General features: G+C 39.9%; 1 pseudogene; it reads left to right on the plus strand.

The window, feature by feature from the left end:
- Positions 1–9290, plus strand: part of LOC124973320 (5'-AMP-activated protein kinase subunit beta-2-like) — a 140179-nt pseudogene extending 130889 nt beyond the window's left edge.
- The last annotated feature ends 5289 nt before the right edge of the window (positions 9291–14579 follow it).

Here is a 14579-nt window from a genome sequence, read left to right on the forward strand (position 1 = left end):
TCTCTTGTAATAAGAGAAATGCAAATCAAAACCACCCTATGATTCCATCTCACCCCAATTAGAATGGTGATTATCAAGAACACAAGCAAAAATAGGTGTTGGAGAGGATGTGGGGAGAAAGGTACACTCATACATTGCTGGTGGGGCTGCAAATTAGTGCAGCCACTCTGGAAAGCAATGTAGAGATTCCTTAGAAAACTTGGAATGGAAACACCATTTGACCCAGCTATCCCACTCCTTGGCCTACACCCAAAGGACTTAAAATCAGCATACTACAGAGATACAGCCACATCAATGTTCACAGCTGCTCAATTCACAATAGCCAGATTGTGGAACCAACCTAGATGTTCTTCAACTGATGAATGGATAAAGAAACTGTGGTATATATATACAATGGAATATTACTCAGCCATAAAGAATGATAAAATTTTGCATTTGCAGGCAAATGGATGAAATTGAAGAATATCATGCTAAGTGAGATAAGCCAATCTCAAAAAACCAAAGGACGAATGATATCGCTAACATGTGGATGATGACACATAATGGGGGGTGCGAGGGATTAGTGTTAGGGTTAGAGTTAGGGTTAGGCGGGCAAGAATGGAGGAAGGAAGGACTGTATAGAGGGTAAAGAGGGTTGGGAGGGGTGGGGGGAAGGGACAAAATAACAGAATGAATCAAACAACTTTACCCTATGTAAATTTATGAATACACAAATGGTATGCCTTTACACCATGTACAGAGAAGCAACATGTATCCCATTTGTTTACAATAAAAAAAGTACTATAATGAAAATATCAAACTAGGTAATGAAGGCATTGCTTGTGGAACCTGAGACATGATAAACTGCTTTATATTCTACTGCATTTTTGGTAACATTGGAAGAAAACCTGGCAAAAATTCTTCAGGAATCACATCACTGTGGAACTACCTGCAGATACAACAAAGAAATTCTTTGTGTAGTACAGTTTAGAACAATGATAAAATATTTTCTGTTTTATAAAACAAAGAAAAAAAATCATGAGGCACCATTACAGTGGCACCAAACGTTTACATGAACCAGGAATATTCCAAAGTAGATAAATGAATTAGAAAGTTTCCATTGAAGATTAGGTTAACTCTAATCTTTAACTACAATGTAACAGAAATCAACCTGAAATGTGACAAAATAACTGATCCAAACCAGGCATTAAATGGCAGGGATTATGAGAAGGCTAAAATTTTAACTTTATGAAAACATATTACTTGAATTTTCAGAAACTAAAATTAGCTTTATTTAGAAATTCAGATTCTTGATTGGAATCAAGCTTCTCTCTCCTCTGTGGAGACACAGGTTTTTAGGGGAAAATAATTCAACAACTCCAGTATGCTGTAACTGCAAAGTGATGAGACTGGCTCCAAAATCCACAAACAGACACTACTGGTACTCTCTCATAGAGGTTATCCCTTTACTAAAATAAAAGGAACTGGTTCAGGGAACTGGAAATTACTGAAAGTAAAATGTGTGAGCTAGAAGCTTAAAGGGACTTTTGAAATGCTTCCCTCCGCCTGTTTCTTGATCAGGACAGGTTTGCAAAAGAAGCTGAGATTTTCCCTGGGGCACTGAACTCATTTGAAGGTAGGACAATGATGGGCATTCCAATTTCTTTTCCCCAAGGCCTAGCTATAAACAACTACTGGTCCAAAACAGAAAAAGAAATATCATTAAAAATTGTAGGATAAGGGCTGCAGTTATAACTCAGTGTATAACTAAGTAGGGAAGTAGAGTATTTACCTAACATGTGTGAGGCACTGGGTTTAGCACCACATATAAATAAATAAAATAGAGGTCCATTGACAACTAAATATTTTTTAAAACTGTAGAATAAAAGAATACATACAAAATGCAAGATTCTTAGAGAACATAAAATAAGTCAATGGGCAAGAATTTCAACTAAAATTTAATATATTTTTAAAATTAAATGCTGACTGGAAATATTCAAATGAACAGAAATCTTATTCTTGGTATCTTTCTTCCTCAAAATACTTTAACTACACTCTAGATCCACTTATTAGAAATGGAATAATAAAATTTTTGATAGATCAAAATGCTGTATGCAGGGACAACAGTAGAAATGGAGAATAACTTTCAGAGCACTGCCTCATGCTGTGTGTGTTCTTAAAATAAGTACTTTAGTCAGAATAGGATCCAAAGGGCAACAAACCCCCCCACCTTCTTTTAATGTTTCTTTGATCAGTGTTAAAGTGCTATGGCTGAAGTTTTTTAGAACTATACAACCTGAACATTGGTCTCTGTACATGTCTTATCTGTGATTGCAGATCTTCATTCACTTTCATATATGTATCATTTTTACTGTGATATTATTTTTGTGGAATAAATACTTTGTGATGAGAGGTGTTTAGAGGTAGTATGTTGGTTTTCTTATATTTACTTCAAATGACCCAAACTTTACTTTTCCATATGGAAACAAGTTTGGAAATGTATCTTGTTACCTACCCCTAAATATGGCACATTGAAAAATACTTTAAATACAGATATATAAAGAAGTACATATAATTTTTGAGGTTGAGTTCAAGAAAGTGGAATGGGTTTGAAAAATGGTCTCTTGATCATTTGAATCTTAAATTCTATCCACTGCTGTGTACTGAGAAGGGAGAAGTGATGAACAAGAAAAAACCCCAAACCATTGTTGTTCCTTTAGGTCACTTTTTTGATAAAGGAGAATGTGAACTGCCAGATTTGGTGACAGAGGTTGCTATTCTACCAAATCTCACTTCCAGGTTGACCTAACTCTGGCTTTCTTGGATGAATTAAAAAATGTCTCCATCTGTGTCTGGTACAGGAAGACTGGTATGCATGTAGGGGAGGAGAGGCAAGCGAACATAATAGGAAAATGGAGACCCTGACTGACAGGTTCAGTACCTCTACAGTGCCAGAAAGGGTCACAGAGAACAGCTAATCACACATTTTATAATGTATTCTTGTAGGTAGAATAGGAAATCATTCAGTTTGTGAAGGAACAAACATTTGAAAATAAACGGTTACAGGTACCTCTTCTCAAGAAGGGAACAGATTTGTTTAGTCCAGTTTATACATACAATAGTTTAACTCAATCAGATTTACAAAATGCCCTTTTATGCTTAAATATGCACAGGCACCTCTCCCACACATGCACACACCCTTTCTTAACACTTCCTGGGACTGTAGGGTCCTGCAACCAGTGTTGACACTAGAGAACACACCGTATTTACTACCCTCTCCCAGATGAGTCAGGTCCCTAATACTGTCTTTTATTTCAATAGATGACAAAATTTCAGTAATTGATAGCAACTGTTAGGTTGGAAATTAGGCGACTGTAGGGGCAAAGCTGAGCAGCTGGAACAAAGACCAGCCCACCAAAAGGTGACCAGAAAGTTTGCCACAAGGTGGATGGAAAGTTCCACTGACACTTCACACCCACCTGTCACTCAACAGGACCCCCACCCATCCCAGTCTATAAAAACCCTGGACAACCAGGGCCACACACAATTTTCTCTGGGTCCCTGTACCCCCGGGGTTCTGGGAATTTCACCTGAAAGCCAAATTCCAATAAAGCTTGCTCTAATCACTTTCTGTCCCATTTTATTTGACTGCTAACTGTGCCCGCCAAGCCCGCTGAGCTTACATTTGGTGCCAAAACCTGGGAGGGGTTTTGCGGTCTCCCCCATGCCTTGGGGTTAAGGCCAACCCCTCCTCAGAAGAACCAGGGGATTCCATCCCGTTCTGCTCAGCTCTACTCCTTTTTTACTCCATCCCGCTTCAAAGCGAGGTAAGTTCCCTGTTTTTTTTTTTTTTTTTTTTTTTTTTTTCCCATTTGCCGCTCCAATTTTCCTTCCATTCCACTGGGGGTTCTGTTCCATTGGCGTGCCACAGACTCCCACCGTTCATCCGGTTCTGGTCACCACAGAGATGTCTGGGCTTCCAGTTAGCCTCTGTGTCCATCTCAGGTCCCCACGAGTTGAGGGACATCTCAACTTTTGGCTCAACTGCCATCTTCCCGGTGTACAAGTCAGAACTGGGATGCGTATTCTGCTTCTGTACATCTCTCTGGGTAAAATTGGACAGCTAATGAGAAATACTGGGAGCTCATTGGACCCCAAATCTCCTTTGGGCTGTACCACTGTAATTTTACTAAACTGGGAGACTTAAGTCATAAGCGGTTAGTTTTTAATTCCACCATAGCCTGGCCCCTGTATATTCTAGATAATGGTTCAAGATGGTCACAAGAGGGCACTCTTGACTTTCAAATTCTTGCTGACTTGGGTGAACCTTGTCCTAAAGTAGAAAAGTGGCTAGTATTTTATTCAGCCCTGGCCAAGCCTCAGTATGCTTTAGATCTCAAGATGGCCACCAAAAGGCACTCGCAACCATTCACAAGCTTTCTTTTTGGAATTTAGCACTCACTCCACTCCTTCTACCTGCTCCACCACCCATGTTCTCCTCCCCAGGGTGGTTCCAAACTCCACCCCCTCCATGCTCTGACCAGAACCCTGCCCCCTCTTTCTGTGCTTCTCCTGGCTGAAAACCCACCCATCTCCCGTGGATGCAACTCCCCCTTCCCTCTGCTTCCTCCTCAGAGCTCTCCCACCACCTCCTTCAGAATGTCCCTCTGCCCAGTCTGTTCCCTCCTCCCATGTTGGCACTAAAACTGAGGGAAATTACCCAGAATCCAGATGAGAATCCAGCTCTGTTTCTTAACTGCATTACAGAGGCTTTTACTAGATATACTAAACTGGACCCTGAATCTCCCTCTGGGGCTACAGAAGTAGCAACCCACTTCATTTTTCAATCAGTCCCTGATATAAGAAAAAAAGCTCAAAAGAGCTGAGGAGGGCCCTCAAACCCCTATCCAAGATCTGGTAAAAATGGCCTTTAAAGTCTGTAATGCCCAAAATTCAGCCAAATTGGCCAGGCAAGCTCATTTACAGAAAAAGGTGACACTCCAATCCCAAGCCTTGGTATTTGCCCTGTGGCCTGTGGCTCCAGTGAGAGCTTCAAAGGGAAGTCAGCAATCTTCTCCACCAGGGGCTTGCTTCAAGTGTGAACTTGAAGGTCACTAGGCTTGATGTCCAAGCCCGCAGCCCCCCACAAGATCATATCTTGCCTGCAAGCAAGCAGGACACTGGAAGAGTGACTGCCCTATGGCCAGTCCCTTCTCAGTGTCTCTACGCAGAGGAGTGGCCAGTCAGGCAATCCCTTCCCATGAGCTTTTGGGACTCGCAGAAGACTGAAGGAGCCCGGACTCAAGGATCCCTTTAACCTTAGCTGAACCCAGGTTAAAAGCTCCAGGTAGTGGGTAAGTCCATAATTTTCCTTATGGACACTGGGGCCACCTATTCTGTCTTTTCTGCCCACTCTGAGTCCTTATTTCCTTCCCAGATTTTGGTTATGGGGATTGATGGAAAATCCTCCTTCCCAAGCAGAACAGCTAGATTAGCCTGTGCCCTGGAGGGACATCCTTGTACACACTTCTAATTATTCCCTCCTGTCCTGTCCCCCTTCTAGGAAGAGATGTTCTCCAACCCCTAGGATCCCCCTACAGCTTCTTCCCAGGCACACTGCTAGTACTCACCTTCTTCTACCTCTGTGTCATACATTCTCTAAAGCCTCATCATCCAGACCTAGTCGACCCCCAAGTCTGGGATACTTCCAAGTCAGTCATAGCCTCCCATAACAAGCCAGTCCTTATCCAACTGAGACCTCAAGTTAAGTTTCCTTCATGTGCCCAGTTTCCAATTTCACGTACACACAGGGAAGGACTTAAACCCATTATAGGTTGGTTGCTTACTCAGGGACTCCTTATCCCTACTGACACCCCTTGTAACACCTCCATACTGCCAGTACATAAACCCTCAGGTACCTATTGCTTGGTCCAGGGCCTCCATCTAATTAATGAAGCAGTTATTTCCACCCACTCTGTGGTTCCTAACACTTAAACCCTTCTTTCCCACATCCCCCCTTCTACCACCCACTTCACAGTCCTGGATCTCAAAGATGTGTTCTTTACAGTTCCCCTCCATCCTAACTCATTACCTCTTTGCCTTCACATGGGAGGATCCTGCATCCTTTAGGTCTCAACACCTGACTTGGACAGTTTTACTCCAAGTCTTCCAGGACAGTCCCCACCTTTTTGGGCAAGACTTAGCTCAGGATTTGGCTACTTGTGACTTGGGAGATAGTATATTTCTGCAATAAGTGGATGACCTCCTCCTATGCAGCCCATCTCTCAAGGCCTCTCAGACTCACACTGCCCAGCTCCTTAACTTCCTGGGCTCTCGATGCTATTGAGTCTCCCCAGCCAAAGTCCAGTTCACCACCCCTTCAGTCACATATTTGGGCATACTCCACACTCCTAACTCTAACAGACAGAATCCAAGCCCTGTGTGACTTACAGCCACAAGAAATGGCAGATTACATTCTCTCCTTCCTGGGTTTAACTGGATTTTCAGACACTGGGTTCCTCATTTTGCACTCCTTGCCAAACCCCTATAACAGGCAGCAAAAGAGACTCCACATAGGCCCCTTACCTCCCCCAAGATGATAGCTAATGCTTTTTACAAGTTCAAGGATGCTCTTATATCCTTCCCTGCTATCTCTCTCCTCAACCCTAACCGTCCTTTCCACCTCTTCACGGATGAAAAACCGGTGTTGCCACTGGTCTCCTCATGCAGCCAACTGGCCCTTCTTACAGACTGGTGGCATATCTCTCCAAGCAGCTTGATTCCAGTTTGCAGGTGGCTACCATGTCTCTGAGCACTCACAGCAGCAGCCAAGTTAATAAGGAAGCTCTAAAACACCCTACTTCAAACAATAATTGTATTTTCCACCCATCAACTGCAGGACCCCTTAAACCATAAATCCCTTCCACTCCCACAGGTTCTAAAAATGCTATGTTCACCTTGTGAAGACCTCTTCAATTACCCACTCCTCTTACCAAACCTAACCGTTTTTGTAGATGGCAGTTCTGTGCTGGGCCCTGATGGATGTTGTAGAGCTGCTTTACGCAGTTGTCACCACTGCCTCAGTTCTGGAAGCCAATTGCCTTACAGAAGGCAGAATTCCCCAAAGGCAGAATTCTTTCCTCTGATCAGGGTTCTAATTTTATCCAAAGGTAAACAGGTCAACATCCATACAGATTCCAAATATACCTTCTTGATTGCTCACTCACATTGACCTATATGGAAGGAGTGTGAATTTTTCACCAGAAAGTGCTCACCAGATAGGAAAGAAAAACAGAAGGTTCGAAGTATGGGAATGTATTCAGTAGAAAGTAAAAAAAAATATATATATTTCTAAGGCAGAAAGTTCTTGTGTGATAAAATATGTGAGGGTCAAAGTAAGTGCTAAGAAAGACTGTGTAAATAAAGGGCAAATTTCAACAAGTTTGCATATAACTAAGTTGGTTATATGTACATAAGACAGACTGTAACCTAGTACCTGGGAATGTTCCTGTGCAGGGGCACAAGATGCCTGACTGCTGTGGCAGTACCCTCGCTGGGGAGGCTCTGTGCAAGAATTCTATCAGCTCTGACATGGATCTCAGGCACACAGTTCTCAGGCAGGAAGGAATTCCTTTGCCAGATAACCAGTGTTTCCTCAGTTCCCTTCTCTGGTTCCTGCCTGCCTTACAGTAACTTTGGACAGTGGACTTTCTTGAGAGCTACACAGAGCTCCTAACATTGCACTTTGCAGCTATGAAAAAGTTACATAGATGTCCTAGTCTCTGTAAGTTTCCTGAAAACAAAGAATAATGCTTACATATTCTTTAACCTGATAAGACATATATAAAGTTTGCTGATGCAAATTTAAAACTGCATTTCCATCAGAGAACAGAGTTCCATCTGATCTCTGCTTAATCTTCAAAATCTGTGTTTTGTGAAAAGCCATGCCTTATCTGAAATAAGGCTCTGTCTCATCCTGCTGAATGTTAGAATGGCTCCAAAGTAAGCCAGACTTTAATTCATTTAAAGTTGTGTTCAAAAGTTTGATGTTTGTTGTAAAGACTACTGTGATCTCAAACAGGGGATATAATGAATAACTAAGACTCAGCTAAAATTCTGGATACCTACTGCACAAACTGAATATTTTACTGTTGGTGATTCCATTTTGTATTTTCCTTGTAAACTCTGTTGCCTGATTAACTTTTTCAGAAGTACTGTTTCAAGAGCAAACACCGTGAATTAACTTGAAATAGTAAGGCATCACTGATAGGACAGATAATGTAAACCCCAATTAGATAAAAGGGGGTAAATAAATGTAAAGTCATAAACATTGAAGTTAAAGCCCAGCAGTCTTACTTATGACTGGTGATACTAGCTTGCTGGATGGTTAAGATCAAATTTAAAGATTGATTATATACAGAGGCCAAGAAAAATCAGTAACAGGTTAATTTGACCAGCTTGATCTTAGACACATAACAAAACAGTTAAAACCAAAATATAGCCATTCTTGGGCATTTAAAAGAAATATAGTTAAAAGCAACCTAAGATGTATACTTGTGTTAACTTCCCTAGAATAAATAAAGACTGGAAGCTACAAGAGAGAAATTCTTAGGCAGATGGACCTGCTAACTATCAAGAGAAACTGCCAGAATCAGGAGTTTTTAGTCAGTGTAAGGTCTACAGATCCTCCTAAACTACATAGATAGGCTTAATCTATGCTTGCTAGAATGATTATCTAGCCCTAAGTCACAGAAATATAGCAATCTCTACTAAACACAGGTTATACTAACAAGAGTACTTGATTATGCAGTCACTGCCAAACAAAAGCTAGAACAGCAACTCCAGAAGGTAGTAGAGGCATCTGCTGCCCCTCTGACATCCTTGCAAAGATGAATAACATTCATCGCTCAAGTTTCCTTGCAGAACTATTGAGTGCTAGATCTGACAGCAGACAAAAGGGGAACATGCCTCTTCCTAAGAGAAGGATGTTGTTGCTGCTTCAATGAAACTGGTCTAATGAAAGCAACGTCAAAACTCTCAAACATCTAAATAAAAGGCTGAAGCAAGAAGAATCAAATGGCCCCTGGCCAGGATGGCTGAACTCCTCTCTTGTCACCTGGCTGACTCCTACCCTTGTTCCCCTATTTGTAATACAAGTTCAGCTAACTTTTTCTCCCTGTCTTCTCAGGTTTGCCCGGAACCGCATAAGTGAGGTTGCCAAGGTGACCTACAACCAGATGCTCCTACACTCTTATAGCCGCCTCCCCACTGACCTAAAATCTGAACCTTTTTCTCTGCACGATGCCCCCTAACATGCAGGAAGTAGCCAGATGGACTCCAGCACCCAATATCACCAAAAAGTTTGGGATGTTAGGTCGGAAATTAGGTGACAGTAGGGGGCAAAACTGAGCAGCTGGAACAAAGACCAGCCCACCAAAAGGTGACCAGAAAGTTTGCAGCAAGGTGGATGGAAAGTTCCACTGACCCTTCACACCCACCTGTCACTCAACAGGACCCCCTCCCTTCCCAGTCTATAAAAATTCTGGACAGCCAGGGCCATGTGCAATTTTCTCCGGGTTCCTGTACCCCTGGAGGCCTGGGAATTTCTCCTGAGAGCCAAATTCCAATAAAGCTTGCTCTGGCCACTTTCTATCCCATTTTATTTGGCTGCTGTTTCCACCAAGCCCTCCGAGCTTACATTTGGTCCTGCCGCCAAGCTCCGCAGAGCTTACAGCAACTATTTATAAGTACTTATCATGTATAAGTGTTGTTGTTCTAAGATTTTGTCAGAACTTACTTTTGCTGGTTATGGTGTTTTGATTATTGTTTTTAGAACAACTTAAAACTTATAGATTTCGATGAATATTAAATAATAATAAAATAATTTTGCTTTCAATTTCTGTGTCAATTAACACTTTTCTGAGTTTTTTATGTGTTAAATAATTTGGCCTTAACATTACCTACAGAACATTAAAGTAGTTATTGTTAAATATTCCCATTTACTTAAATGTGGTCTCTAAGGCACAGGCCAGTGATTTGGATGAAAAAATTGATATTTAAACATAGATAATCTTGATAACATGCCAGAACTCTTACTCACTGCTTATGCTGTGGTTCCTTAAAATAACAACTCTTTTAAGATCACTATTATTATTCCCTGTGTTATCAGCTACATGATTTCTAAATTATAATTGTGGCAATTTTGTATCTCTATATATTTACCACTTGTCAATCTGAGTTGAATACTCTGCAGAATCAAGAAGCATGTCAGGTGACTGATACCACAGTGTGACAATATCACTTGAGTAAGTCTTGTGGGAACTAACACAGATCTGGCTACTCTTTACTAGGGAAAAGAAAAAAAAAGAATTAAATATACTGAAATCCATTAATAATATAGAGGATTTCTTAGTCCCTATCCTCACCATGACTCCATTCAACAGGGATACTGAGATGGCTACTCAGTGACTCCTTGAAGCTTCAACAAAATTGGTTTTATGAATTCTGCTGACTATATGTGGTCTTGGGCCAGCATATCATTACATAATTAATCTAAATACAATAATTCTGAGACCACATTTTTTTCTTATTTTATGTGCTGAATGTATGTGGTATAAGGTGTAGATACTTAGTTTATCTTAATCTAAGTTAATGTTTTCCTTTTGTCTATAAGTCATAGTACCAAAATTATTTTCTAGCTGAAATTAAATTAATCCCAAATAGGTCAGTGACACTAAGATACACAATTTTACTTGCCACAGTTATAAGCTTTTATCACCTTTAACCTAATTCTAACATTTACTTGCTAAACCACTTTTTTTATTAAATATCCTGAAGCCATTAGTCTATAATCCAGTTGAGTTTTACTGACAATTTTCTTGCAGAAATCCATTCAGAAAATGTTTCCATGGAATACAAATTACAATGTACTCTGTCCTCTTCTTGTTACATGAATAAGTTTAGACTAAGAGAGACCTCATTGCTTTTGAGTATTACTAATTGTTGTAAATGATGCACAACATTTGCCATTCCTTTGTCAATTTAATATGGAATACACTAATTATCCAGAAATGAAGACTAGAGTTCTCAACTTTATGTGTCATTAGTACTAGAGTTATTTTCATCTCTAAGGCTTTAAATCCTGATCACTTGAAGAAGAAGCAATTTTGAAAGGTAGATTAAGAAAATAAATTTATTTTTATCATATATTTTATTTTAAACAAGAGAATTTTTTAGCTGAGATTACTATTACATTATAACTTTATATGACACATAACTTTATATATCTGATTAAAATATGAAAAATATCAAAAACCATAAATCAATACTTTATTACATTGGATAAAAATTGCATAAGCAATACCAGAAATTTGAATTATGACTAACAGTAACTGAATGATGTTGACAATATTTTATTTATTATTGATTTTACTATTAATCTCCCAACTTTGAGAAACAAGTAAAGCAAATTATTTTCTATAATTTTTGTTAATTAATATGATAGAAGGTGTCTTTCTGATTTATCTTTCAGATGCTAAGACTGAGTTATAAGGAGGTAAAGAACAGAGATATGAATTTGCTTATCCTATAGCTTTGCAAGTTGCCAGTTTTTGTAGCTCCCCCAATACTTTACTCTCCTGCTCCTGAGAAGATCATGAACAAGCATGTTTGTCCAAATAGGTTACTGGTCTACAATCAGAATTTTGGTGTTGGTATGAAATGAAATATACAATCTCTCAAACTCCACTAAATAATGTCACATGATTCTGTAACCAGAATTGGGGACAGGCAGTTAGTGTAGAAATAGGGGATCAGGTCAAGTGGAGGAAATGAAGGCCAGGAAAGCCATCTGCCTCTGGAAGGTGGAGAATGCCCCTGGTGGAATGTTAAGGATATCCAGAGCTCATTGATTACCAAATTTACCTGCCCTTATCAAGGACTGCAAGCATGGAGCTGCTAATTAATGCCCCCTGGACCCTAGCCTGGCTGAATCACTTTGACCCTCCCCCTGCCCCATCTGCTTCTCACTTTTTACATCTCACCTGCAAAACCAGGCCTAGTCATGTAGACAGGAAGGAGAAATAAGGGGGGAGAGAACTGGAGAACAAAAGAGACCTTAACCTATAAAAAATGTAGGGTATACTCACTGCTTGGGACTTTAGAATATCAGCCATGGCCTCCTTCTTTCTCCCCAGAGAAGTCTGTATTATTAACTTTAAATAAAACCTCCTTAATATGCTTGCCTTGGCATGCTTCTCAGTGTTCAAACTCCAACAGTAGAAGGAGCAGAACTCGTCACCAGTAAATGGCGGTATCAATTCTACACAAGCCAATTTTTATTGTAAGAGTTGCTCAGGCCAAAGGACATGAGAAAGTTAAATGATAGGAGAGGGTTAACTAAGAAAGTCATAAAATGGCCCAGAAAAGTTAATGTAACCCCCACCTGCATTTTGTTGTAGTTTTGTGACTAAAACAGATAAGGAACTGAGCTCCAGAGCTAATCCTGTGTAAACATCACCAAATTGCTAGTAAATCAGGAGCTAACCTTGAATAAACATCACCAAATTGCTGGTAAAACCATAAATTTGCCCACCCAAGAAAACTGCTTGTTTCCTTGCTGTTATAAAAAGACCACTGTACTTTGGCTCGGGGCTCTCTGCCTCTGTCCTGCTGTAAGGACATGTAGTGGGCCCCAGCATGCTTGGACAATAAACCCTGTGCGTGTTGCATGAGAAGGTCTCTTGGAGTCTTCCTTTATGGGCGGTGGGTGCCGCGACCCTAAATTATCATTAATGAAAATGACTATTTTGTAATTCCTAGACCTCTGATTTTCACTGGTCATGAAAAAAGGGTAGAATTATCAGAAGGATCAAGAACAACTTACAGTATAAAGATTCAAACTGAAATGACCTTCACTTACTTGAAGCCCCAAGTGTATTTACTATGCAATAAAATAAATAACAAAAGCAACAAAGTTGATTATAATATCTCATGGAAATATCAGAATTTCTTTTCTCTGTCTTTTGTTTTTTTCTTTTCTTCTTTTTTTGGTACTGGAGATTTAACCCAGGGCCTCTTTAAAACTGAGCTATTATTTTGAGTCAGGTTCTTGCTAAATTGTTTTAAGGGCTTCACTACTTTGCTGAGGCTTTTCTTGCATTTGTAATCATTCTGTCTCTGTCTCCCAAACCACTGGGATTGCAGGCATGCATCAATGCACCTGGCAGTAATCAGAATTACTTACTAGTCTGTGAGAAGATAAAATTTGCTTTGCTTCCTTTAAAGAAGTTAGAGGCAAAATTTAAAGCACTCAGAGTATTCCCAGATTAAAGTGAATTTTTGATGGTCTTTGACATTCCTTTTGCATTTCAAAAACTCATGAATGTTTCTCTGCATTGCCATTCATTTTGTGATTATGTCAAAGAGCAGTAAATACAGTTTGACAAAGAGAGAAGGAGGAGTGGGGACAATTAAAAGGGAAATAACAATATAAACTATTCTAAAAAGACTATAATCTATGCAAGCATATGTAAATAACTTGTAATATTTTTGTTTAAACATAGGTGGCCCACTCATTTCCTTTCTAAGGAAGTAAATGCAAATAGAAATTTACACTTCACACAAGTAGCAAAATACTAAGTGAGTAGAAGTCTATAAATGACCAAAGAAAAATTCACCATTTAAAAAGTAAATTTTTAATTCATTACTGAGTAAAAAACTGAAATACTCATAAAATTCAGTAAAATTTTCCAAAAGTAAAACTATTGTAATAATTTGTGAAAAATTAAAATTTCAATTTTACAAAACTGTAAGAAAACCCACAAAAACCACACCGGACACGGGAAATCACATAAGAGGGTTTATTAAGCAAACAGAGTGTCTCCCTGCAGGGTAAGAGAGAAAATGAGAGGAAAAGAGAAACGAAAGAGAAAGGGTGTGAGCAAGAGAGAGTGTGAAAAGCGAGGAGGAGAAAGAAAGTGAGTCAGGGGGAGAGAAAGCATGAGAAAAGATGGCGGGGTATCTACATTTAAGCAGTTGAATTCTGGCAAGCTAACAGGGAACCAATAGTGGAGAAGGATACTTGCAAGCTGACTGATGAACCAATAGCTAGTTAGGATGTTCACAGACTGACAAGAAGTTGGGAGGTGGGGAAATGACTGCAAGAGAAATGGCGGAGAGAGCAGCTTTCAAACTGACAAGTTAGATTGTGATTCAACAGAAAGGGTGGGGGAGCAGCTTTGTATTACATTCCTCTGTTTCTGTTTTTATGAGAAAATCTTTTGTTCTCCAGCTCTTTCCCACCTTATCTCTCCTTCCTGCCTAAGTGACTAGGGCTGGTTTTGCAGGTGAGATGTAAAATGTCCATTCTCCTAGGGGCAGTCTTCAACTTCCAGACTTCCAGAGGCAGATGGTTTTCATGGACTTCATTTCCTCAATTTGACTGATCCTGTATTTTTACACTAACTTCCTGTCCCCAATTCTGGCTTTATTCACCCCTCTAATTTTAGGAACTCATTTTCTGCTGTAGGGGAAGGGGGTCAATAACCACTATGGCTTCTATAAGCTGGAAGGGGGAAGCATGGGGCAAGCAGTTTGGAGTT

This window comes from Sciurus carolinensis, assembly GCF_902686445.1.
Source record: "Sciurus carolinensis chromosome 14 unlocalized genomic scaffold, mSciCar1.2 scaffold_124_arrow_ctg1, whole genome shotgun sequence".
In the NCBI taxonomy this organism is placed as follows: Eukaryota; Metazoa; Chordata; class Mammalia; order Rodentia; family Sciuridae; genus Sciurus; species Sciurus carolinensis.